Genomic DNA, 25,780 nt, shown 5'->3' on the forward strand with positions numbered 1-25,780 from the left:
TAAAACAAATCATGTGTGACCTCCACAAAAGCTAAATTGGAGTCTGTACATTTATTTTTAAATGATATTTCGTTGACTCCTCTGATCCAGATGGGCCATAGGCCAAGCTAAATCCCTCAACCTTAACTGAAGCCCAATTAACTAAGATAAATTGTCAAATCACTCTAGAGAGGTGATCAGCATTATTTAATCTTCAAAGTTGATGCTGTTGGCCAAAATAGGTGCTCCACTGAGTATAATAGAGCGTTTGCTATCAAATCCAACACTTCTTTAGCTGAAGTATTTTGTGTCATGGATAGATCCCTAAAAGTTGGGAAACTTCAAAATTCCCAGAGCTCCTACTGTTTCAGAGCTAAACTAGACAGCCTGTGATGGCTCTATATAAAACATGCTCCACTTTTTTCTATGAGAATTTATTCCTTCCAGCTAACTTTTTAGTCTTTCTTAGATATATTTAACAAAAACCCCAGTCCTTCAGCATTCCTATTCCAGTCGTTTGCTTCAGCTGCATCAGTGGAACTACACAGATCTGGGTAAAACAGAGTTTTTATTTACTTTTCTATGCATAGTTTTTGATGTTTCCAGACTGAGGTGTTAAATACAGGCATTTTGTCAGCTGCACCTCTGGGCCCCAAGACTGCCTGTCCAAGAGCAACTTTGAACCCAACTTTCTTGCCCAACCCAGGAGCTCAGGTCAATGCTGAACTACGGGAAGCTGTGGGACTCCAATAAACTTTGCCATTTAAACCTCAATGGGCACTGAGGCACAGGCATTGCCTGTCTCCCATAGTATACTTGGGTATGTCCAAAGTTAGTCACTGTTAATGGAAGGGGACTGAAGGATTTTAATTGTCCCAGTGTCCCTTCCTCTGGTTGCATCACTTTTAAATATTAAATACTCCTAGCCAATTGTGAATAGAAGTACAAATTTCTCTGTGTTGTTTCTCGAAATCAAAGAGTTAAATGTCAGCTTCTCAAAAGACAGAGAAACTTCAAAGATGGTTTATCTTTTGCTCTGTATCTCTGATTTACTACCTCCCTTTTAATTGTAGTTCTTGTCTCATATTCCCATTATAAACCCACGAAGTTATGAACATCAAATATTGTAATTGGGATTTGTTAGATAAGAGGAAGCTACTTTGATTCAAAGATATCATGTTAGCTGCTTATTCTGCTTATCCCTCTATCTATCAGGGTGAGAAGCCTGCTAATCAGGATTACCTGTAGTATGGACGGTCTTGCAGCTGTCTCTCAGGCATTTCAAATGCAGTCTTCTCAGCAGCAAAGTCAAAATTCTACACCAAGCACATGTGGAAAACAGTACAGAGCACCTTTGAATTTAACCCTTAAAAATCAGATTTCACTAGCAATTTCTTATGTTCAAATAACCTGCAGTATACTCCCTCTCATTATACAAATATTCACAGAAATTTTGTGTTCAAATTATTTTTCAGTAACGTATAACAGAAAAACCTACGGATGTTATGCTTTTTCAAAAATTGACAAAACCAAATATATTTGAAATTTATATTTGAATATATATATTTGAATATATTTCTCCTGTATACTGGACAGGATTTCAATAACTCCTCAATGTTAAAAAACCTGGGCCCACTTTCATGTATACATTCTGCTTTGCAAGGTCTGTCATGGATTTTTACACAGACTATTTGATTATGAACATTCAAGAATGTTCAGGCTATAGAAAAGAAGGCTCTTGAACTCTTGGATGAGGCAGAAGGAATGCCAAGGACAATGTTTTTTTTCTATGAAGATAGAAAAATATTCTTAAACTTGAATACTGACTGTGTGTATGGAGCAAAAGAAACCCTTCAACAGTTCTGTTCATTTAGTAAGAATATTTGCTTTGTGTGGAGAAGGTGATAAATGACAGCTGAAGTACTGACATTAATATTGATTTGGATATGTATGCCCTGATAGACAAGAAGAAATTCTGAAAAAGACAGAACAAAGTGTCAGCCTAGGTTAATAGCTATAATTGAGTCAAATGTTTCCATTTTTCTTTTTTTTGTTGTTGTTCTGCTCCAGCAAGGGGATTCCTTTCACCTAGCTTTGCTTACTAGGAAGTAAACAGCCCATTTCAGCTAAGCTCCCACATCTGATTAGAATCCTTTTCCTTCACTGGAGGAAAGAAGGCACGATTTCCTTCAGTTGCCATACATTTAGGATGGAGCAGTCATCCTCTCCCTTTAATGGCCACACATGAAGGTTAGATGACTGGCTTAATCTGGACACAGGGTGTTTACATGAATGTTGATGAGATGAATCTTATTTTCAGTGCGTAAATACCACAGCCCAATATCTGAAGCCCAGAACTATCACTGAGAGCAGAGTAAATTGCAGATGGCTTAGCACTTCTGAAGTGCTGAATGAGGCTGTACTGTTTAGATTCATTATTTTCCTGAGAAGTAAACATTTATACACCTGTTTTGAGACTCTAGTTCATCATATGATGCAAATAAAATGTCTAAATACAAAAATAAAAATGTGTAAAACAAAAAATAATTTTATAAGAATTTCACCAGTAGAAACTGTACATTAAGTTTTCAGAAGAAACCTAAATCTTAAATTTAAGGTAAAAAATAATGTTTTATTTAAAGAGAACAATTTAAAAGACCACAAGGTCATAAAGGCAATATGAAGAAGGAAGATATTCAAGGCCTACAAGGTAGGAAAAAAGAGGGCTAAGGGTTGAAAGAGCAATAGAGTACTTTGAGTTGACAGAATACTTATGTGGACAGATTTAGGATAAGACTGGTGAGAAGAGCAGAGAGATTCACAGAACATAAACTGTGGTGAAGGTAATTTGAGACATCTGGGGAAGGGCAAGTCATAAAGGATGATAATGAGAATGACATATGCAGCAGAACAAATGTTGCACAATGCAGTACTGTATTAGAGAATTCGAAAATTCAAAATTTCTCACCTTAATTACTATTCTATTAATAAGGAAAGACACATCTTAAACTGGTATACGATGTGGTAAAGGAAGGAGCTGCTTCATTTAATATGACTTGCTCTTTGCAAAGAACAAAAGCCTTTTGCCTTTATGATTAAATAGTCTTTTTTTGACAAAAGCAGCCAATTAATTGCACGTATGTGATATCCTACTGACAAAACCCAAATAGCAAACGCTCTCTGGGCAGACACTTTATGTAAGAGGAAGAAAGGGTCTCTTATATATGTAAAGACAAATGACTTCAGTGTCAACTTCATTTCAAAATAATTCTTCCAGAGACTGAAGGCAATCATGACTCAGGAAATGGAAAGATCCAAACCCCGACAAAGAATCTTATTTGTCAAATGAGAGATGTGATACAAATCTCTGGAACTGCAACAAAAGACATCAGTGAAACTTGCCTTTTAAAAAGTAAATATCATAAAAAACTTGTAAATAACAAGTACTATTTTCTCCTTTTGTCCAGACTTTACATGAACATGGTATGCTAACTCCCTCTCAGAAATATGAATGTCCACCCCTACTTTCTTCTGGACCTCATGTGGGTGAGTACTGATTTAACTACTGAGAATAGCAAAAGGATTGTTTTAATTATCTCTTTTCTGCACCTGTTCAGGATATAATTCTTATTAAATATATGCACATTATTTATCATCTATTGAAGAAAAAAAGAGATTTAAAATCTGACTGAAATGAGAGGGAAGGGAATGGCATTTTCCTATGCCAGACTTGAATGATATGGAAGGCAATGGTATTCAAAATGCCAGCAGCATATGCCAGCTTCAATTAGAACACGAAAGGAAAATCTGTTGCTAAAATATAACAACACACTTTGAGGATCTTACATGTGTTTATTTAGAACTTATTGGGTTGAATATCCTTAAAAAATTCTAAATTTTGACATTTTGTTGAAGCTGTTGTTAAGTATTGGTCTGTAGGATCCTCTGAATGAAATATGGTGTCCTGTGCTTTGCAGAGTTTCAGAATAGATTATTGTAATGATCACTCCTGGCCTGAGAACCTTTCTGTCTGAGAAACTATTCATAAAAGTTATTGCATCTTGTCCTTCCATGTCACCTTTCCCAGATAATTGCCTACAGTAGGAATGAGATAGCTGCTTTCCAAGTGACCATATCAGCAGGCTATCATGCTCCCTCACATGCTGGAAGGACAGTGAAGTGCAAAGAGCTTTGCTCCAGAGACCTTGAGGTCAATCCATATGATATGGCCTGAACTGCATCAGACAAAAAAGGTTTCCTCTTTAGTTTCCAGTGCTGCTGGACAGACCCCATACTGTTGCTGAAACAGCCATACAGCACTGTATAATCCTGTCATGGTTTAACCCCAACCAGCAAGCAAGTACGAGGCAGCCACTCATTCATTCCCCTCCTCACCCCCTGGTGGGGAGGACAATTGGAACAAAAGTAAAACTAGTGGGTTGAGATCAGAAAAGTTTAATGGTTTAAATAAAATAGAATAATATTATAATAGAAATTGTAATGAAGAGGGGAGAGAGAGAGATGAATAAAACCCAAGAGAAACCAGTGACGCACTATGCGATCACTCACCACCCACTGACTAACACTCAGCCCATCCCTGAGCAACAATCAGCAGCTCCTGGCCAACTTCCCCAGTTTATGTACTGAGCAGGAGCTCCATGATGTGGAATATCCCTTTGGCTGGTTCTGGTCAGCTTTCCTGACTAGGTTACCCTCCAGCTTCTTGTGCCACTCCTCACCGGCAGAGCATGGGAAACTGAAGAGTCCCTGACTTAGAGTAAGCACTGCTTAGCAATAACTAAACCATCAGTGTGTTATTTTTATTCTTATGCTAAATCCAAAACACAGCAATGTACCAGCTACTAAGATGAAAATTTACCCTATCCCAGATGATACAAGTACAAATCCACAGGGTAAACTGATGTATGACAATCTCATGTGAAAGGCTTGAGCTGTGTTTTCAGCCAGGGACAGCTCAGAAGTGCTTATTCCAGGAGTCTGGCACTTCCTTTGATGGTTTATTGCATTTATCGGAATTTGTCAGGAACCACAATCCATGTCTTTGAACATTTATTGTCTTAGATACCAAATGTATTTACCAAAGTGACTTTGGAATAGGTTCAGACTTCATACCCGCTATCAGTACCTGCTAGGATGCTATCTAGGAAAAACTTTGGCTGATCTGCACAGCTTCCAGAAAGTTTGTTTAAAAGAGCTGACAACTGTCATGGACTGTGGCTTAATTTGAGCAGTCTAGTCCTTAACAGAATTTATAATACCAGTGGATTTTAATTACAGATCTTTTTCTATTATTTTTATGTAAAATGCACACTGGCCACTTTCCCTGTGGTGAACTAATGCTTTTTGATGATAAAATGCCATTTGTTTTTAAAATGCCCCAGAATAATAAAGTTATCTTAGTTATCCCCTTCTTGGTATTATTGGAAAATTTTCATAAAGTTACCACAAATTCATTTTAATAGTCTAAAAATCTAGAAAAAAAGTCAAATTTGAAGTAATTCATCACATAATTTTTCTCTGGAAGAAGTTTTTAAATATATCAAGCGAGAGAAAAAGTTATTTCCAAGACTTTGGTTTAACACAACATTGCAGATGCCCTTCTGGTCCTAATAGGCAGAGCCTTATTCTTGTCTGCTAACCTCCAAGCACTCCTTTAAAGACCTGCTGGACAGTAAATATGAGGAAATACTGCTGGGAATATAAACATAAACTAGATATTCCTGACTGTATATTTTAGTCAACATTCAGATAAAACAAGCATTAAAAGATTTAGATTTTAAAATGAGGTGTAAAGCAATATCATTTCCAGACCTCTGGCAGACAAGACTTTTAAAATATTTGCCCTTTCACATAGGGGCATAACACCCCTTGAGCAGAAGCTGCCTGCTCTGTAATAGAAAAATATGTGTGGTCTCTCTCAATCTCTTTCTCTATGTGACACTAGCAAGAGTGCTTTTCCTCCTTTCGGTGGAATATTCCTTTTGACTGGTTTTATTTTATTTTCTGATTTGCAAGATGTGTGTATCATGCTAAGGATTCAAAGCTCCTGCTTTTGCATCAGTGACATCAAATCCAAAAATTATAAATGAGGCTAATCAAAAATCATTCACAAGTCCTTTGCCTTCCCCAAAGAAAAAGGAGCTTTGAATATAATAGTCTATAGAATCTGACTAATGTTGCACTTTTTCTTCTTTCCAATAGGAATGAAAAAAAAAGAAGAATATCTTTTGTGGGAGCATATTACCACCAAAATCTTATTTAAAATATTACTCCTGTGTTATATTGAGCTATCCAAATTGTTCAGGATCAGAATATTGTACTCAACTCCTGAGTTAGGATTCTGGCCTTGTAGTGCACTTTCTCGTTACTGTAACCTAAGTGTGTCTGCTTGGGCAGTCTTGAGATTCTGTTCCCCAAACCTCTACAAGAACCCCTAGGAGAAAAGAAACAAGCTGAAACTTCAGCCAGAGGATCAGAAAGTCTTCAGCTTCAACTACATGTGATGTCCAACCATCATGTTCAAATTCAAAGTAAAACCAGTCAGGAAAACAAAAAACCCTCTTTTAATGAACATACAGTCAGGTTCAGTGCAAATGACTAGGGAGAACATGCAAATCTAAGAGTGGGTGACATTCTGCTACATCCTCTGAAACAGAGCCAGAAGAGAGCCAAAGAGATCAGCTTTGTAAGTTTGAGGTAACCAAGTTATTCTGCAATCAGTTTGGAAGTAAATGATTGTTTGTTAAATACACAGTGAGGGGATGCCTCATGTGCAGAGGCACAAAGACACAAAAAAACCCCAGAGAAACAAAGGGAAATGAACTTAAATATAGTCAAGCCTAACTAACATCCAGGTAAAACACTCAGACAGGTCCCAGTCAGCATGGATGGAGAGGATCATGAGATGGCAGCAGGAAAAAGGTGGCTCCTTCAAACAGCAGCAGCTCCATCACCAAGAGGGTCTCCTCTCCAAATGAAGGGCTGGTGCCTTGGAAAGCCAGTGAAGAAGTTGCAACAGATGGAAAAGCTACCCCAATGTCACTGATCAAAGCACAGAGTAAAATATTGCATCTTTCTTCAAGAAAATGCAAAATTTTAAATCCTTAAGAAAACCCATCCAAAAGTAGACAATCGGGGAGTTTTTAGGAAACTCTATAATCAGCATTTTATTCAACAGCAACTGTTTTGAATCATAAATTGGGATACCATAGGAACATATGGTGAAGGGTTTGGGGGTTTTATGTAGGAATCAACAACACCTTGTCTATATTTGAAGGTATCTTTCAGCAACAATACTGCCAACATCCTAACATTCATCAGATTATAAGGGTGCTTCTTCCCTTTCCCTCTTCCCATTTTTCTCTTTGCCTGCCTCCAAATCCTTTAAATAATTATCTTTTTCCTAAAACAATTTGTGAGAGTTGATCCAGCTTTAAAAACCCAGAATTCATTGCATGCTCCATATCCTCTAAAAAGAAGACTGCAAGCTGTGCAAGGAGGTATGAGGATCGTTGTCATGGTTTAATCCCAGCCAGCAACAAAGTACCATGCAGCCACTTGCTCATTCCCCAACCAACAGGATCTGGGAGAGAATCAGAAGGGTAAAAGCCGGAAAACTCATGGGTTGAGAGAAAGACAGTTCCATAGGAAAAGCAAAAGCCATGCAGGCAATCAAAGCAAAACAAGGAATTCTTTCACTGCTTCCCATGGGCAGGCAGGTGTTCAGCCATCTCCAGGAGAGCAGGGCCCCACCATGCGTAGCAGTGACTTGGGAAGACAAACGCCATCACTCCAAAAACACCCCTTTCCCCTTCTTCCCACCCCTTTATATGCTGAGCATGATGTCATATGGCCTGGAATATCCCTCTGGTCAATTTGGGTCACCTGTCCCAGCTGTGTCTCCTCCCAACCTCCCAGGCACCCCTGACCTCCTCACCAGCGTGGAAGTACAAGAAGCAGAAAAGGCCTGTGCAAACCCTGCTCAGCAATAACATAAACATCTCAACCCCGTGTTCAGCCCCAAACCAAAACAAAGCCCTATACTAGTCACTGTGGAGACAATTAACTCTACCCCAGATAAAACCAGCACAGTGACATGTCAACATGGAATGCTTTCCTAACATTTTTTACCCTTTATCATTCATTCAGTACATTTTACATGGCAAGGTATTGAACTTTTATACTGCACAAGAAAGATTAAAAAATATTGCAAAAGTCAAATGGATGTCATCAAAAGTCATGCTGCTACACCCATGCTTCCCAGGGTTTAGGATGATTATTTTTATTCTGAATATGTGAGACTGTTCTGCAGCTAAGAGACATTATGTTGGGAAATGTTGAAGATGGATATCAATAAGCCAACAGAGCATGCATGTGTGTCACGCTATGTCCTAATACCACAAAATATTATGCCAAAATTAGATGCAATTAGAACAGAAATTCTGTAAGGATAGAAGATAGCACACTGAAGCAGTGTTGTGAAAGTTTGCAGATATCCTTGTAATTGTTTCGCGTGAATTAAAGCTGTTAGTCTTTCCCTTTCAGGAACTTCCTATTTCCTCAGGGAAAAAAAATAAATGGATATGGACAAGAAACAGTCAGTCCTTTAATGAGGAGTACTGAGCTGCATTGTCAAAAGGCTGCAATGACTTATTCTTTTCCAGAAGAAAAATATGTGGGATCAATTAAGACACTCCCTTGCTTCCAGGACAGAGCAGTTTCATGTCATTCATACTGAATATCAAGATGAAAACTTGTCTTACTCTTGTTGTCTTCCTTTAAATTTGTAGGAAAATTATATAATGTTTTCAGTTGCTAGGAGAAAAATAAGCAATCCGGCAACACCCAATGAAGTGAATGTTGCCCCAAAACATCAGAATTCTCCCTGTATTTACTCTACATTATTAGGAGAGGGGAATAAATTTGGTAGTCTATTACCAGGCTTAACACTGTGAAGAGGAAGGTAACGGAACCCATAGACAGAAATGGTAGAAATAACCACAGAATAGACTAAAAAGAAGACATCAACCCAATAGAACTTTAGGAAAAAAAAAAAAGTTGGTTTTCATGAAGTAGAACAGGAAATAACGGGAAGAAAACAGTACATATAGTTTTAGTATTGAATTTTCAAGTAATAAAATAATTATGAAATACCAGAAAATGTATATGAATGACAGTTGATGTCCACAGCATAAATTTGATTCTGGAACTGGTACAAAAATAGTTTTCAGAGTAATGAAGCATTTTGAAATTTTAAGAGTAATTCATGCTGAGTAGAAACAAAAAAATCAAAGACAAAAAATTACACTAAACCAACTTGAGTATTTTATTATAATAATACTTTAAAAAAATCATTTCTTATTATCTTTGTATTTCTAAGTAAGAATACTTTAGAACAAAAAAAACCCTAGAAATCATTAAAAAAAGTAATGATCAGGCATTGAAATATCACCATATAAATATAGCTCTCATCTGTCACCAAACAGTTTGGTTCCACATGCAAATGAAATAATATGAATCAGCCATGGCCTGTTTTTTTACAGATCAGATCACATCCTATGCCATGAAGTAGAGGTCCAGAATACTCCTAGTGGAACGTCCTTGCATAACCAAAATTAGTTCCACAGATGGCACACTGAAATAGAAAGAGAGAAAGATGCTCTGTGAAGGTCATGGAGCATAGTGCTAACTCTTCTGAGGATGACTTTTTTCAGTAGAGAATGGAACCCATCAGAGGGAGCAGAAAAAATCTTGTGAAATAATTGTGCTGTAGTCCATTTCCACTGAAAATGTTCTACAGCAAAACATTCATTATAAGCTCCCCCCAAAATACAAGATGCATCTCAGAAATACTGAGATATCACATAAAAGAACCTTCTGCATTAATGAAATGGGTAAAATCAGATATGGCCAGAATGTGTATACAGAAAACAGAGCAGTGGTGCCATTGATTTTTAGTGATCAAAGTAAAAATCGATGGATTAATGCATTTCAGTCTCAGTAAAAAACATTTTGTGAGTCTTTCGTTTAATATATAGTACTCTAAAATCCAATGGTCCCCTCTCTAAGTGGTCTTTTATTTCCATAGGACTAATTAAAAATGTGTTTCTGCCTTGTAAAGTGCATCTGTCTGAACTCCAAACTGCTTGATAGCATACTGACACATGTTATCCTGCGCAGCAAATATGGTGGCAAACAACACATGAGGTGATCCATTTAGTTCTGCCCGTGTTCAGCCTTGCCTGGACAGAGTTAGGATGACTGGAGGATATACATGAGGACTGGGGACTATTTTGCATAATCTAAGTGAAGAAGTCTTGTAAATATAGTCCAGCACTTTCATCATGCTACATTTCCTGAATCAGGAAAGAGATTCTTTCACCCATGTGATACGTTTTTCTAGTCATATTTCCTTTTATAAGCCTGTAAATCATAAATACAGGAGCATGCAAAGGAAGCAGTTATTTTTAAGTAATGCTAAATAAATTGACAACGCTGGTTGGTGTCTCTTTTTCGGTACATCCTTGGTGGATCACAAATAGCACATGGAGTGTCTGATTTGGAAGATGCTTGAAAAAGGAGAAAAGGGAAAAAAGTAACATTGCATCATTTTGGGTCTGATGACTGTAAAAAATCAATTACTGCGTTGCTGATGTGTGCATCTAACGTCACGGATTTTAGAGTTACATTTAGGAGATATTGAGACTAGGAAAGGATATCCAAACATAAGAAATAGGACATCCAGCAGGATTCTGATTTTGGAAGTAAACATTTTCTCCCTGTTCCTATAAAACAATGTATCCTTCCAACTAACACTCCGTGAAGTTAATTATATTCTTCTTGAAATAATGGTATAAAGTATTGCAAGTAAATTCAAAAAATTACCAAAATATTGAAGAGTCATTAACTTTGTTTTCCACAGAGTACTGCATGCACTGTCTGTATTTTACATTATCTTCTCAGCTAAGAATCAGAAGAAAAATAAACCCTGTGAGTCACTAGAACCTCAAGTCAATAACACATAAAGGTCCATGACCAGAGAACAGAGTGAAGAAAAAGCATGTAGAAGGATAGAACTAACAGTATTAAAAGAATAAAACAGGTCATTTCCTCAGAATAGAAGGTCTTATTTGAAAAGCAAATCATTCCAGGTCTAGTGGAATCTAAGAAAAAGAAAAAGATTTAATTTCTTTTGATGGAGCTTTTCAGTGGTAAGGAGACATGTAGAAAATATTAAGACTGAAAAAAAGGCCATGAGAACGGCAGGGCATGGCAGTACTCTTTAAAGAGCCTGCAATGAAGTGCAATGTAATTCCGTAATCTTGGGGAAGGCCCTGCTGCCGTGATCCCTGCTTGAAGCACTATGGAAGCTCATGATGACTGCAAAGTACCACAAAGGCACTGGCAAACAAACCAATTTCTCCCCTGCATTGTTAGTAATAATTAAAGTAAACATTAAGTCCAGGCACATGAATTGAATTGTGCAATGAAGGCTGGGAAGAGGACATGTAAGAGAAAGCAGAAGAAAGCAGCCCCTTGTAGTAAGTCCTCCAGCTACTGCCCTGGACAGGGTTCTCCTTTCTCTGGGGATCTTGAGCAATTTTATTTTCCCCTGGTTTTGATTAGGTCAGTTTCTCCAACAGCGCAGCTGTTCACAATGAAGAAAAGTACCTTCCTGTTCCACTGACATTTTCATATCATTCAACTTTGTTCACCTTTTCATGCTGCTGTCTTCAAAACAGGAGCCAAAAGGAAGTTCTACCATGTTCTCATTTGGAACAAGCTTCCATTTTATCTTCCTCCTTGCACATAAGATTCCCTCAAACGCCGGTGTCATAGGTTATAAATAAATATATTTCATATATATATATATATTCATATATATATATAAATAAATATATGTCATAGGTTATAAATAAATAAAAATAGGTGTCATTAGATAAACAGTAATGAGTATTTTGGACCAAACCACTACAGCCGGTCAAATGGGAGTGTGCTGGCTTGTGCTTTCATGCCTGCAAGGGAGGGGAGTAAGAAAGAACTGTTGGCTTCACTCAGTAAGCTGTATCAGGATCTGAAATAAGCAGCTGACTGAATGATCCATAGTTTTGGCCACTGAAAACAAGAGTGAACAGATCAGTGGAAGATGGAGTTTCCAAAAAGAGAAGGAGACTGTTACAATCATATCTTCCTACCTTGGATTTCACCAAGGTTTTCTCTTCCAAACTGAAGTGGTGTGTAACTTCAAGATGACACTGCATTAAGATTTGGAATGCAGATCTTCAGTTTTGATGAGAAAATAATCTTATTTTTTGCCCACTCTTATTTAATGACTTAACAAATTTTATCACAGGAATAGTGGCGTGAATGATAGAGTACTTCAGTTTGCCAGTAATTCACAGAGTTTGAAATACAGCCTAGTTCCAGATGGAAAGGAAACTGAACTTTTTAAATTTGCATCTGAAAATAAAAGGTCCAGGAGTGTTAGGCAGAAAAAGATTATTTTTTTCTAGTAATTGAAACAATTTTATTTTACTGTTCAACTTTAAAATGTTAACTTGCTATGAAACAAAACAGAATTTTTAAATGAAAGCAGTTTTACCAAGCAACACTGAAAAACTTGCATCAAAAATGTCAAACTTAGTTATTTTGACATTGTTGAAACTTTTTCCCTGCTCTTTTAAAATTAAAGCCCAGCTAAAAATGCCTAATTTCATTAAATAATTGGATTTTAACAGAGTGACATAATATGATAGAATATGCTTGTGTCTAAGTCTCTCCCAGCTTGTCTTGTAAGTCCAGACTAATAGGATTCTCAAAGCAAATACTGAGAAACACCTAACAACAACCCTATGTAATTATCTGATGGCTACTTTGAAATTTACCTTCCTTACACATTTAAATCCTTCTTTTAATTTGGAGATTAAAAGGTGAAGGGTTGGAAATTTGATATCTACATTGCTCAGTGATTTGAAATGAATATATTAAACTCTATCTGATTGCATTGTAGCAAGCTCTAGTGGCAGCAATGTGAAAAATCAATAAAGCAAAAACATAAATGCAAGATCTAAATAGTAATATGAATTGTTGAATAATCCAGTGGTAACTTAACCCTCCCTGACACTACAAAAAGGAAATGTTTTTTCCAAGGGTAGAATTTAAAATTTGAAATATCTGGTAGCTCATTTAAAAGCAGTATATGCTACTACACTTAAGTCCATGTTAAGATCTGCACTTACAACATCTGTGGTACGTTTTAGGAATTAAACAGGGTCCTAAATTTGTCCCTGTAGATAAGGAAGAAGTCTATGTATAAACATACATAATATATATTACTGGTGCAGAGGAGTCTTTTTGAGTGTTTGCTTTTAATGTATTTTGCTTCATTTTGTTTCAGTAACTTGGTCCCAGCTCAATATGCCATGAACCTCCTATAAAAAGTCTGCTGGCTTTTCCTCTCAGTCCTCCTTGTACACGTACAGATAGCAGGCATCTCCCCATAACTGTGGCAGTTTTTAGAAACTATATTACATTTCAGCACTGAAACACAGACTATGGCCTATCCCCACCTACCCTGTATTTTTCACTCCTTTATCCATACAGAACACACTCCACTGGCAGTTATGGACAGAGATGTTCTCCTCACAGCATTATCCCTCCCACTGTGTTGTATCCATTGCTGGAGTGAAACAAGTTCTCCTATGCATTGATGGTTTTAGGGTAGGTGTCTCCAGAGTGTAGATGCGTTGAAAATGGCTTTGATACATAGCTGAACCTGTCAACATATGCCATGCCAGTCACATAACTGAATTGCAGTCAGTCCCTCTCTGGCCTTTATTTATAAACTGTAATTATTGATGTCTGGTGGTCTGCATCTGTCAGTGTGCTACATCATCTGGCTTTTGGTATAGTTAGATTTTGGAATTCCCTCTACTGGAAAGTTATTCAAGAGAAACTGTTTTGTGGTTGTCTCAAAACTAAACCTACATAGGATTGTTCAAAAGAGCTTAATCAGTACCTCCTGGGAATTACATTTTGAAGACTTTTGTGCTTATTTGCTCTCACTTGCACTCACCAGAGCCTTCTACTCTGCTGCACTGTCCAAGACAGACAGAGTGGGATCACATTATAATTTTTGGAGATGGAGGTCTTGTAAAAGAAATACTCTTCATCCTGAAAGACTGATCTATACACCCACATGCCTCCCCTCCCCCACCAAAAAGAACCTAACAAACCAAACAAAGGAGCACAAAGCAGTGACACCAGAAATCTCAAACATTTAATGGCAGCATTTTAGTGTGTTGATACTTCTTTTTTACATTTCCTTTTCTAAAAAATTTAAAGCTCGGTATTTCCCATGCAGAAAAAAAAAACAAACTGTGGCATTTCAGTATCATTCTAAGAAATACAGCAGCCAAAACTATTGGCACAGAAAGAGAACCTACTGCAGACTTTGTTTTAGATGTTGAATTACAGTGAACAAAGGTAAGATAAATTATTCTCTTGGGGTGAATATTACAATAGCTGTAGAATTACTTGAGCTTCCATGTTTATTCAGAAAAATATTCATGTATCAATGGTGATCTCTTCAAATTTAAAGTTTAAAAAGATCACTTTATGTTGTAATGCTTAAGAAAGTATGAAAGGTAACAAAATTTTAAATTTTTCATGGGTTGGGAAAAGTTAGCAAGGAATAAGTTAAATTGATGAATGGGCATTAAGGAATTTGGAAGTGACATTTACTGTGCTTTAGTCAGGGAAAAGTTGTTCAACGCTTCACTGTCTTGCTAATTACCCTTGTGAATTTTTTCTGGGAAAACAATTAATTAGTTTAACTTAATTCATTAAACTAAACTATGACACTAACACGCTAATAAATAAAAATGAAATAAAGTCTTCAGTAGGTCTTCTGAAACATGAAATTAAACTAGCCCCTTGAAGTAATACTTGAGCATGCAATTCATAATTCAGTTGGCTCCCAGCATCTTCCTTAGGAGAAAAACAGTGATTTCATGCTATGCTTGGAAAATTTGTCCTATAAATGGCTAAGATTTCTTTTTGCTTCACAGTCAACCTGGGTCAACAGGTTCAACAGAGTCAGTTTTCCCCTTTCACTGATGTGATCACTCTTTAGGTAATCCAGTAAAGAAAACAGGAAGACTAAGATATGGAAATAGTTATTGTTTTTTATCTGGCAGATTTGAATATAATTATTTTCAATTAAAAATATCACTAGTATATCAAATCACTGATTTGATCACCCACAAATCACTGAAATAATTATGGAAATGTTATTGACACTTTCTGTTCATCAAAAACTGTGGTTTTGTGAATACCATTAATTTGGAGAGGCCTTTTTTTCATATAGAAGCTGGTTTTTGGAAAAACAAACTTCTGCCAAGGATGTGTATCAAAGACTTGTTTTTTTCAGTAAAAGGGTTGAGAGTCAGTAATCGACCCTCAACAAAACAGCTGAGCAAAGGATCTCAGAGGCTGGTGCCTCTATGACGGATGGTGGCTTCTCATTATGGATGATTTCACTTCATAAATTTGATAGATTTTTTTTAAAGCCAATTCATTGGAATATTTTGCAATTACTGTTGTAAAATACTGATGATCATCGTGGTCATAATGAATATTAATGTTATTATTATTTCAAGAAGAAGAAGAAAAAGATGTATTCATTTCCAGTGTTTGAAAAAGCTGTCCAAAGACAGCATCTTGGGAAGCAGGAATAACAGGGTGTTCTGTCAGGGTGTCATGTTTTAATCCCAGCCATCAACCAAGCCCCAAGCAGCTGATCGCTCTGTCCACCAGTAGGACTGGGGAGACAAGTTGAAGGGTAAAAGCCGGAAAACTCATGGGTTGAGAGAAAGACAGTTCCATAGGAAAAGCAAAAGCCATGCAGGCAATCAAAGCAAAACAAGGAATTCTTTCACTGCTTCCCATGGGCAGGCAGGTGTTCAGCCATCTCCAGGAGAGCAGGGCCCCACCATGCATAGCAGTGACTTGGGAAGACAAACGCCATCACTCCAAAAACACCCCTTTCCCCTTCTTCCCACCCCTTTATATGCTGAGCATGATGTCATATGGCCTGGAATATCCCTCTGGTCAATTTGGGTCACCTGTCCCAGCTGTGTCTCCTCCCAACCTCCCAGGCACCCCTGACCTCCTTGCCAGTGTAGCAGTGTGAAAAGCAGAAAAGGCCTTGGCTTTGTGTAAGCCCTGCTCAGCTATAAATAAAAGCAAAAAAAGAAAAAACATCTGTATATTATCAATCCCTTTGCTAGTCACTGTGAAAAAAAATAACTCTACCCTTGATCATCATGAAGAAAATGATCTCTGGAACAATGAGAAGGAAGTACATAATGACAAAATAAGCTCAACATACTTCCATCAACATTGTTTCATATTTAGGGAAATGCAATTGGTGGGATGCAGGGAATAGAAGACAGCAGCTTTCCATCCCAAAGCCCTTTAAAGTATTTGCTTATGACCAAGCAGCATGCTGAATGTGAAGTCACAGATGAGCATCACTCTGCACAAAAATGAGGTAAACTGAAAGAATGCACTTTCAATTTTAGCTCTGTCATTATTGCCTGGAACACCTCATCTGCTTAATTCAAAGTCTTTAAACACGCTAAGGAGAAAAGAAAAAGTATGTTGTTCCATAAACTTATCTTCATCTGCTAGTGACTGCTGGGAACACCTTTCTATATTGACAGATTATGTTGCCAGAAACAAAATCTTTTAAGCCTGTTTTACCTGACTTAATTTTGTCCTCAGTTATTGTCTTATAAATCAGGATTTATTATCAGGCATCTCATCTACAGAAATGCTAAAAATATGAGCCAGGCTTTAAAAAGTATTTCTGACTGAGTCTTCAGAAAGGCAGATGGGAATAGTTCTTGGAGTGAAAGGCTTTTTGCTCATCCCTTCCTCTCCTTTGACGCTGCAGAGTTCTGTGTCACAACCCACTTGCTGTGTAAACTTCCAGCCACCACAGCCCCCACCTTGACTCCAAACAGCACATTTCCACCATTTTCTTAATGATTTTTCTCTTCCTGCAACCATTCAGAAATTTTCCTCTCATCAAGCACTCATTCTGACTGTTTCTTTTCACTATTTTTTACCTGCATTAGCTGTAAGCTTTTTCCTCTATGCTTCAGCTATCAGTATGCACATATACATGCACATACATATATAAACATATACATGTACACAACTGTGTATCAAAAGGTATAGCTAAAAACCAGAAATTGCTTGATGTGGGGAGGGAGGGTGCCAGAGTTTGCATCTGTAAATGCAAATATCCCTGCCCAAGCTATATGGTCAATATATAATAATCCAGATGAGCAAACTTAATTTTTACATTAAATCCAAATTCTGCCAAGGGAATCTGAAATAGTCATAAATGATGGGGGAGGAAGGGGGCGGGGGGGTTGGAATTCTGGGAATGAGGTCCCAGCATTGTGATTTGTTTGTTATAATTTGTTTTCTGTGAATATCAAAATTTCACAGCAGTCTGCTGAATTCAGTAAGTCTACTGTTGTGTAAGTACTGTGTGCATTAGGTGATGAGGGCACAGTTCAGATCCCACTTAATCTTTAGCATAATTAAGATTTTGCTTTTACAAAACATTCATGTATTACATTCACATCCTATGCATATGGACATTAAAAGCACAAATCAAACTTTAAAAATTGAATCCTGTGACAAAATACAACACCACCACCTTGATAGTTCATGGTAGGTATATTTTTTTTAAAAAGCATCATTGCTCTTTCTGCTATGCTCACAGATATAGCAGTAAGTAAATATGATTTAGTCTGACTACTCCAAGGAACACTTTTCAGCTTTTTTATGAGGTGGAGTGGCATGAGAGCAGGTGCCAAGAATAGGACACATCCTTGTGTCCTATCTTTTTCCACCACAGCTAATTAATAGACATAGACCATATTTCTTGTTTACATTATTTGGTTTAAGGTCCACACAAAAGAGCTAACAATAAATTAATTAATCGTGAATGATTAATGAAATAGTTATTGTAATTTATATTTTGTTCTGCCTTGTGATTTTTTTTCAGATTTATAGCCCAGTGAAGACCAATCTAACTTCAGGTACCTTTTCTGAACTTAAAAATGCAATCAAATAAGAAGAAAACCAGCAGCTGCTCCCCACTGAACAGTAATCAGTACATTAAAAATTAAGCTAAGCAATATTCCATTCCTGATATAAACATCAGTCATCTTCATCTCCCTTTCTCCCCCAAAACTCACTAAACAAGCAGGCCTTGCAGCAAACAGTGACGTGAAATCCCATCAGACTGAAATGCATAGAAAAATTCAAATTGCTAAAGCTTAATTAACAAAAAGGCAACAAGAAAACATGTTTTTCTCTACAAAAGACAACAAGACAAATAAGCCATGTGGTACAATGACAGTCAGCTCAGACTAATTTCTTTAAAAGACCTACCTAAAAAAAGATTATCTGGGTTTTGCTTTTCCCAGGACATTAGGCGGACCAAAATGTCCCTGCTGGGTCCAAGCACTGGTGACCAAGGGATCCTGTTGCTTGTGTGCCACAGTGTCACCCATGACCCACTTTCTCTCATCATCCAGGGATGCTGAGTCTTGTAAAGCCAGAAACCAAGCCTCAGTGGTACTGGCTCTGCCCTGACTTTGTGGCCACAATCTTTGCATCCCCAGCAAACTCATGACTTCCTTCCTCCTCCTGCCAGCCTCCTTCCCTCGCAGTCACTGTGCCCTCACTCCACACTTGCTGTCCCTTCTGAGCTGATCTCTGCCACCATATCACAGTGCTGTCATTATTTCCCTCTACTGGTGCCACAATCCATGCATGAAATCCCACCTTATGCTGTTGCATATGGTTTCCATCAAGAGACTCTAATTATTTCTTGGGAAACATTATGAAACATTTCTCTAAGTTTAGCTATTTCATTATTGTGGCTGTAACCCTTTGGCCTTTATACACAGAACCTGTCATTCTTCAAAATGGGTAACAGACCTTTTGTTCTTTGTACAGCTAGTGTTTTCCCAGAATGTACATGTTTTTTCGCAGTTTTCACAGCAGCCTCCAGTGTCCTGGGCAATGCACTATGTCTGTTACACACCAGTTCTCTCAACAAATGGCTGCATATAGACCAAACATTGAAATGTTGCCTTTAAAGGAGAGCCTGTTGGTGCTAATTCTATGATTTTTACACTCAGGTATCTGCTAGGAGGTTATTACCATCTGGGGACTTGCTTATTGCTCTTCCTAGGGTATGAGGTTTTATGGTAAATACAAGTTGGCTTTACCAATATCTTAAAAAACAATCAAAGAAAAGATGTTATATACATATCAGGTAACAGCAATACAAACATTTAAAAAGTTAGTGAAATAAAGTTTTCTTGTATCAATTCTCTTATCATTCTTTTCACCCAGTTGTATAATTTCTAAAATTAAAATCGTTACTACTAATAATGTTTTAAGGGTTTGCATCATGTCTATTTCAACTATACTGATGATGTTTAACCACAATCAAAATAAGTGACTTGTACAAGCTTTCTTTCAGTTTGCTTTTGAAGTCTTCATGGATCATACCATAAAAGTGATATATAACCAATCTTATTCTGTAAAGGTTCATGTGGAATATTTGCAACACTGGGAACATTTTGCAAGCTACTAATTCATAGTTGTGTTGAGGAAGAAATAGCTGGCAAAACCAGGCATCCTTATTTTTTTTGTCAATATGGGTCTTAACAAGACTCCCAAATGGAAGTAAAGGTTTGTTGTTATTACGCAAATCTAATTTTTTCATTGTAGATATTTCCTACCGTAGTTCAAGCAAAAATTTCTTCTATTATATTTGTGTACCAGCCATTTCTTCCCTGGACCTTGTATATGTAATATGCAGATGCAATTCTGATCCAGGCAAAATTCAGTATGTGATAGCTCCAGTGACATATTTTCTGTTAAATAATCAGCAGGAATAGTCTTGTCAGTGGGCTTTCCCTTTTCTGGCTGAGTGCCAGGTCTGAACCATATTTCCTCCTGTTTATCCTCAAAACAAAATGTACATAACAATCAAGAACAGTACAGGGAAAGGCCATAAGAATGGTAAAAATGCTGAAAAGTTTAGATGCAGGAAAAGATTAAAGAGTGATCTTCAGTCAGGATATAATGTCTATGATTAAAGCCTGTGTAATTACATCAGACATGGTGGAAAGAAGAACAGAATGGTTTCTCACTGTGTCAGATAACACCTTAAAACCACAGAACTGGAGAAGGTAGAAGGAAATGCTTAGGAAGCATCTTCATAATGAAAGGTGCTCTCTGTCACCATATCATGCTATCTCACTATTGAGCTTACTGCTACCAGGCATGTGGGATGTCCATGTTCATCCACATTCAAACAACATCAAAACAGATTCATGGAAGAAAGATCTATCAAATAGAAATGCCGAATTTCTGTTTCAGGATGGCCTCCAAACCTATTTCTTGGCACTGAACAAAGATCCCAAGGAGTGGATGACCAGGCTACTTAGAGGTCCTTTGGGCTAATCTGCTTATCTGTTCTTGAAAGAAACACCACTACTGTCTCAGATACCATACAGACTTTGGGAACTTTTACAAGGGCAGAAGCAAGTTTTAGATATGGACATGCTTGATCACCTCCTTATGACAGTCAAGGGACCACTGTCTCAGAATAACCACCATCAGAACATCAGTCACAGAAAGAAATTCCAGCCACAAAAAAAGAACCTAAACCTGAAATAAACACTCCTGACCATGCAGCATCAATGCCTGAACAAGAGAGCTATGGAGCTAACCTGTCACATAAGCTGCATTCCTTCAGACACTGGAGATGAGCAATGGGCATTCTGTGACCAGTTATACACAGCCTGCAGCAAAAGGCTCCAAGGTATGGGTTTGCTTAGAAAAGAAAAGCTCTGGGAAACACAAGGATCTTCCAGCATCTGAAAAAGATTCTAGGGAAAAGTAGGTGAGCTCTACCTCCACAACACCTAGTTTCAGGAGAGTAATTTATATTTCTCACTTTTATGAGAATTTCTGTAACTATGAGAGAAAGAGAAAAATATTTTTCCTCCCTCAGAGCCTTTCTGCTCTACTTCTTGCTAGAAAGTACCCTTGGGAGCCTGTGCCATTGCTATTGTGAAACAGCCCATGCCAGAGAATGGTCTTGATAAACTCAGAGCAACTGCACACACACCGTGTCTGGATGCCCAGTTTCTCAACACAGTAATCCATGTAAATTTGAGCCAGGAGTATTCCGGTGAAGATAATGAGTTAGCTGGCACACTCAGACTGTAAATCAAGATTAGATCTTACCTAAGGAAGGCAGACAAGTAATTTCTTCAGAGGCAGTAGAAGGGAAAGGCGTAGTCTAGTCTGTATTTGGCCATGATCTGTGTAATTGTAGCAGTTTTTGTTTCTTTTTAAAAGCTACGAAAAGCCAGGCTCTTTTAACCTGAGTATACAAGACCAACTGTTTTCCTGGCAGTTTTCTTGCTTAAGAGAATAGAATCCTCTTTAATTTTGCTTGATGTTCTATAACTAATAGAAGAGACTAAGAGACTTTTTTTGAATCACTAGATATCAAGTGACACAGAAAATCAAAATATTCACCATGGGAATATTAAGTTTTCCATTTAAGCAAATGTTCCAGCTCTGATGTGTCCAGATGCTTTTCCAGAAAAAAGCCAGCATTTTGCTCAGAAAAGGTGAATCCAAACTAGAAAATGTGCAGAAATCGTGACAAACATGGTCATTGGGAAGGGAATCCCCCTTCAAATACAGAAACTTGGCTTTTTGAAAGAATATGACAGCATACCACAATGTATTAGGATTATGAATACAGGGGATAGGGAAGAACTGTTTGCATAAAAAGGGCAAATTATGTAGCAGTTTTATGATACTTATTTTCAACAATATGCTAGAAAAATTAATGAAGTACACAGAAAGTGTTGTCCATATCAGGAATGAGAAGAAATGAGATACATATCCACTGATAACAATTCAAAACAAAAGTTTGAGCTTGTTTGTAGGAAAAAATGTCAGAGATAGATTCATTGTGGGTGAATTTTGGGCAATGAGATACACACTTACATGGGCTTCTGTTCTTTAAGGGCCTAATGGGGGGAAAAGGACTTTGTACACTGGCAAAAATGTATTTTAAGAGAGTAACTTTGATAACAGTGAGGTATTTGCATCAGCAGTGCCAAGGACTACATCTGAACTTGTTTCCCAGGGAGACAGGATGTTTTCCAAGAAGTGTATCATCACACCTTGAAATAGCAATAGACTCCCCTCACAGAGTAAGAGAGAACAGCCAAGAACAGCTTGACCTTTATGGGGGTTGTGAGGAGATAGGGCGGCATTTATTTACCTACTGCTCTTGGTTGTGTAAGAGAAAGGGTGATCCCTTATTTGCAGAACTTTTCATATCCCCCAAACCACAGATACAAAACATCTGCTTGCCTTCAGACTTCAGCTGTAAACTCCAGCAAAGACTTCTCTTGGGTAACAAAGTGATTTGGCTTTTGCAGCTGTTCTTTAAGAGTACCAAGCCTCCCTGGTTGACAGCAGGCAGAGAAAGTACCGAGTGTTTGTGTGACTGCTGAGGGGAACAGACTTTGCATCTCTCTTCTAATGGGGTTCCTATGAAGTGAGGGACCTCACAAAGCAGGTAGCACTCTGAATGCAGCAAAGCATGATGTGATGCATCTTTACTTTTCCTTAACAAAAGCCATCCCTGAAACTCCAAGAAGTTATAACCAGATCTAGCTAAATTAATTGTCTTTCCTTTATGTACTTGTATATAAAATAAAGGTACAATAATGTGTTGAAATCTAAGAATAACTTACAGTGAACTGCACCCCCTTGAAACCATGTATAAAATGGGGCACAGTAGAAGCTATGGATTATCCCGGTTTCTCCAGCCTCTGCCAGCCTTAGCAAGTGAGGGCTGAGTAGAAAAAAAGAGAGGGGGCAGCATTCTCCTTAAAAATTGTGGACTTAAAAAGAAACGGGGCTCTGGGACAAAGCAAGCACAATGAAATGAAAGAGATTACTCAGTCCCTCTGTTCCAGGACAAAATGTGCTCTGTTCCTCTCTGGAAGAAATTTTTCTGACCTGGTTTAAAAATTCTCAGGGTAGAAGGTTTAGCATCTTCTGCAGGGAGGCTGTTTCAATGTTTCACCTCCTTAATAGATAAAAAGGTGTTTCTAGTCTGCAACTCACTTCATGGTTGAAACAGACGACTAGAAACAGCATGAGAGGATGGATTCAGAGACACAACCTGAGCTTTTGTACAGACAGGATTTGAGGTATGAGACATCTGAAATGGAAGAGCTACTCAGAGTAAGAGCAAAGTGAACTGATTTCTTCTTGTCCTTTCCCTCTTTTATGTACCCCCAAAGTTCACATCTCCTTCATGATCTGTATTACAGACCCTATACATTATAAGAATGTGAGAGTGAGCACATGGGGTCAGAGCTCCTTCAAGCCTTTTTCCTCTCCCCATCACCTGCAGCACTTTCCTTTTGAAGAATATACCACCAAGGCAAGTGCACACTGACATTTCCCCCAAGGAATCATTTCATTTTCCATCAATCTGTGTTTTAGTGAAAAAGGGGTTTTGTCACTGATGCATTTTTCTTCAATTAATTTAACTAACTGCTTTCAGTGTCTGTGCAACATCCTTGTAACACTGTGTTTCATGGTTTCATTGCCCAGCAAGTGAATAAATATCACAGATTCACAGAATCGTAGAATGGTTTGGAAGAGACCTTAAAGATATCTGGTTCTAACCCCCCTGCCATAGACAGGGATGCCACTAGAACAGGTTGCTCCGGGCCCCATCCAACCTGGCCTTGAACTTCCATGGATGGGGCATCCACAACTTCTCTGGACAACCTGTTTCAGTCCCTCGCCACCCTCTAAAGAAATATCTCCTTTTTTGTTCTGATCTTGCTGCCTGTTTCTTTCTTCCTTCCTCCTCTTTCCTACAGAGGCGCTGCAGCTTCAGGAGGCTGGCAGAAGAGAAAAGCAGAGTCAAATCTAAAATAAGGTAGGTCTGTTTTCTTATGGTGAGCTATGCTACACAGAGACAGTAACTCTCTTTTCATGACACTTGCTCATATAAAAATTTCCATTAGCCACTTATTTGCAAATAGAGGTATTTCCACCATGATATTTTTTTAGGATGTATGACTGGGATATTTGTATTCTTTGCCTTAACAACAAAAAGACAACATCTACAGTGTCTTCTTCATTGATGGCACTCTAAGTCATGACTTAGTAGTTTGGAAAGGCAAGAGTGTATCTGAGAGCCTTTTAAGCCTGTTTAGTTGTGGCACCGCTGTATTCCATGCTTACAGTTTGTGGGAAGTGGCATGTGAAACTAACTGGACTTGCGAAGCAGAACGGGTACAGCTAAAAATAATCGGCTGTGATTAAGGGATGGACAAAGTTGTGACTGATCGCTCACAACCCTAAGAACATCTCCAGAAAGACGGGTTTCAGAAGACAGTGATTCATTGCCCAGGAGGTCAACGAGAGTCTAAATACATGGTAGTCAGTTCTGCCTATGAGATTGCCATGGCATGATTAGAAAACTGCCTTTTCATCCAACTCACCACTGACCATTATCAGAGACGTTCAGCTACACACACACAGGTACCCCGCTGTTGACTATGGCAGCTGTTGAATGGTAGCGACCACATTTAAGCAGCTAAATTTGGTATTTTGAGATTGGGAAGTTTTTTTGATGTTATTTTTTTTTTAAGTAGGACTTGGGTGTGCATCTAAAAGAGTGTGAGTTTTGTTTTTCTATTTGCAGAAGAAATCAAGTTTTTTTGTATTCTCTTTTGGCTGTAAACTCATTGGAAGCTTGAACTCATGAATAATTAAAAGTTAAAATTGCATCTGCTTTACTGTAAGTCTTTCTCTCTATGCACTTTATGACTCCATCCAGAATTAAGCTTGCTTTATGCAAGAAATAAAAAGAAACATAATAAAATTATGTAATTATTTAAAAAACTTTAAAGTTATAGACTTACCATAACTGTCTTGACATTTTCTATAAATATTAGAAATTCACAGGACTACCTTTATGGTTTTGAATTCTTCTTGAAGTGCAAAACTACTACAGTACCTGTTGTTATCTATCATTAAAAAATACCTTCATGTTAAATAACACTTTTCTTCTGTAATATATACAGATCCCATTCCAATATTTCTGCTCAGAGGCACAAGCACATAATTAGCCATGCCTGGTAGAGACATTGTGCTACTTTTAGGCTTTTTAAAATTAAATTTATACCATAAAATATGTGTAAGTATATCAGTCATTATCTGTGACATCAGGGGAAAAAAGTCAGTTTCTAAACTATAAAAGACTTTCTAAAAAGCATCACACAGATCTCATTAATTTTGAAGGGAACTAAACACCTCTATTTTTTTTTTAATCCAGCTATGAGTCAGTGCTTTGTGAAAGTCATTGCTGAATACTCTGCAAGTTGAAGTTTTTCTCAGATCCTTCACTCAGCCCATTTACTCCACATAGCCTCTAAGTGTTCATTTAAATCACTGTAAGCTAAGTGAAGAGCACACTCCTAGTACAAATTATTAGAAAAATAATTACGGGCTTTTCAAGATTTGCAAATATTGTTGGGACTAGCAAGAAAGTGGTCAGTTACTACTGTAGATAGTGGGACTGTGTATTTATCAGCAAAATGACTTATTTCATGAGTTG

The sequence above is a fragment of the Corvus kubaryi genome, unplaced genomic scaffold (genome assembly GCF_017639235.1).
Source record: "Corvus kubaryi isolate FWS band 111438036 unplaced genomic scaffold, C.kubaryi_AGA036_p1.0 132, whole genome shotgun sequence".
Lineage (NCBI taxonomy): Eukaryota > Metazoa > Chordata > Aves > Passeriformes > Corvidae > Corvus > Corvus kubaryi.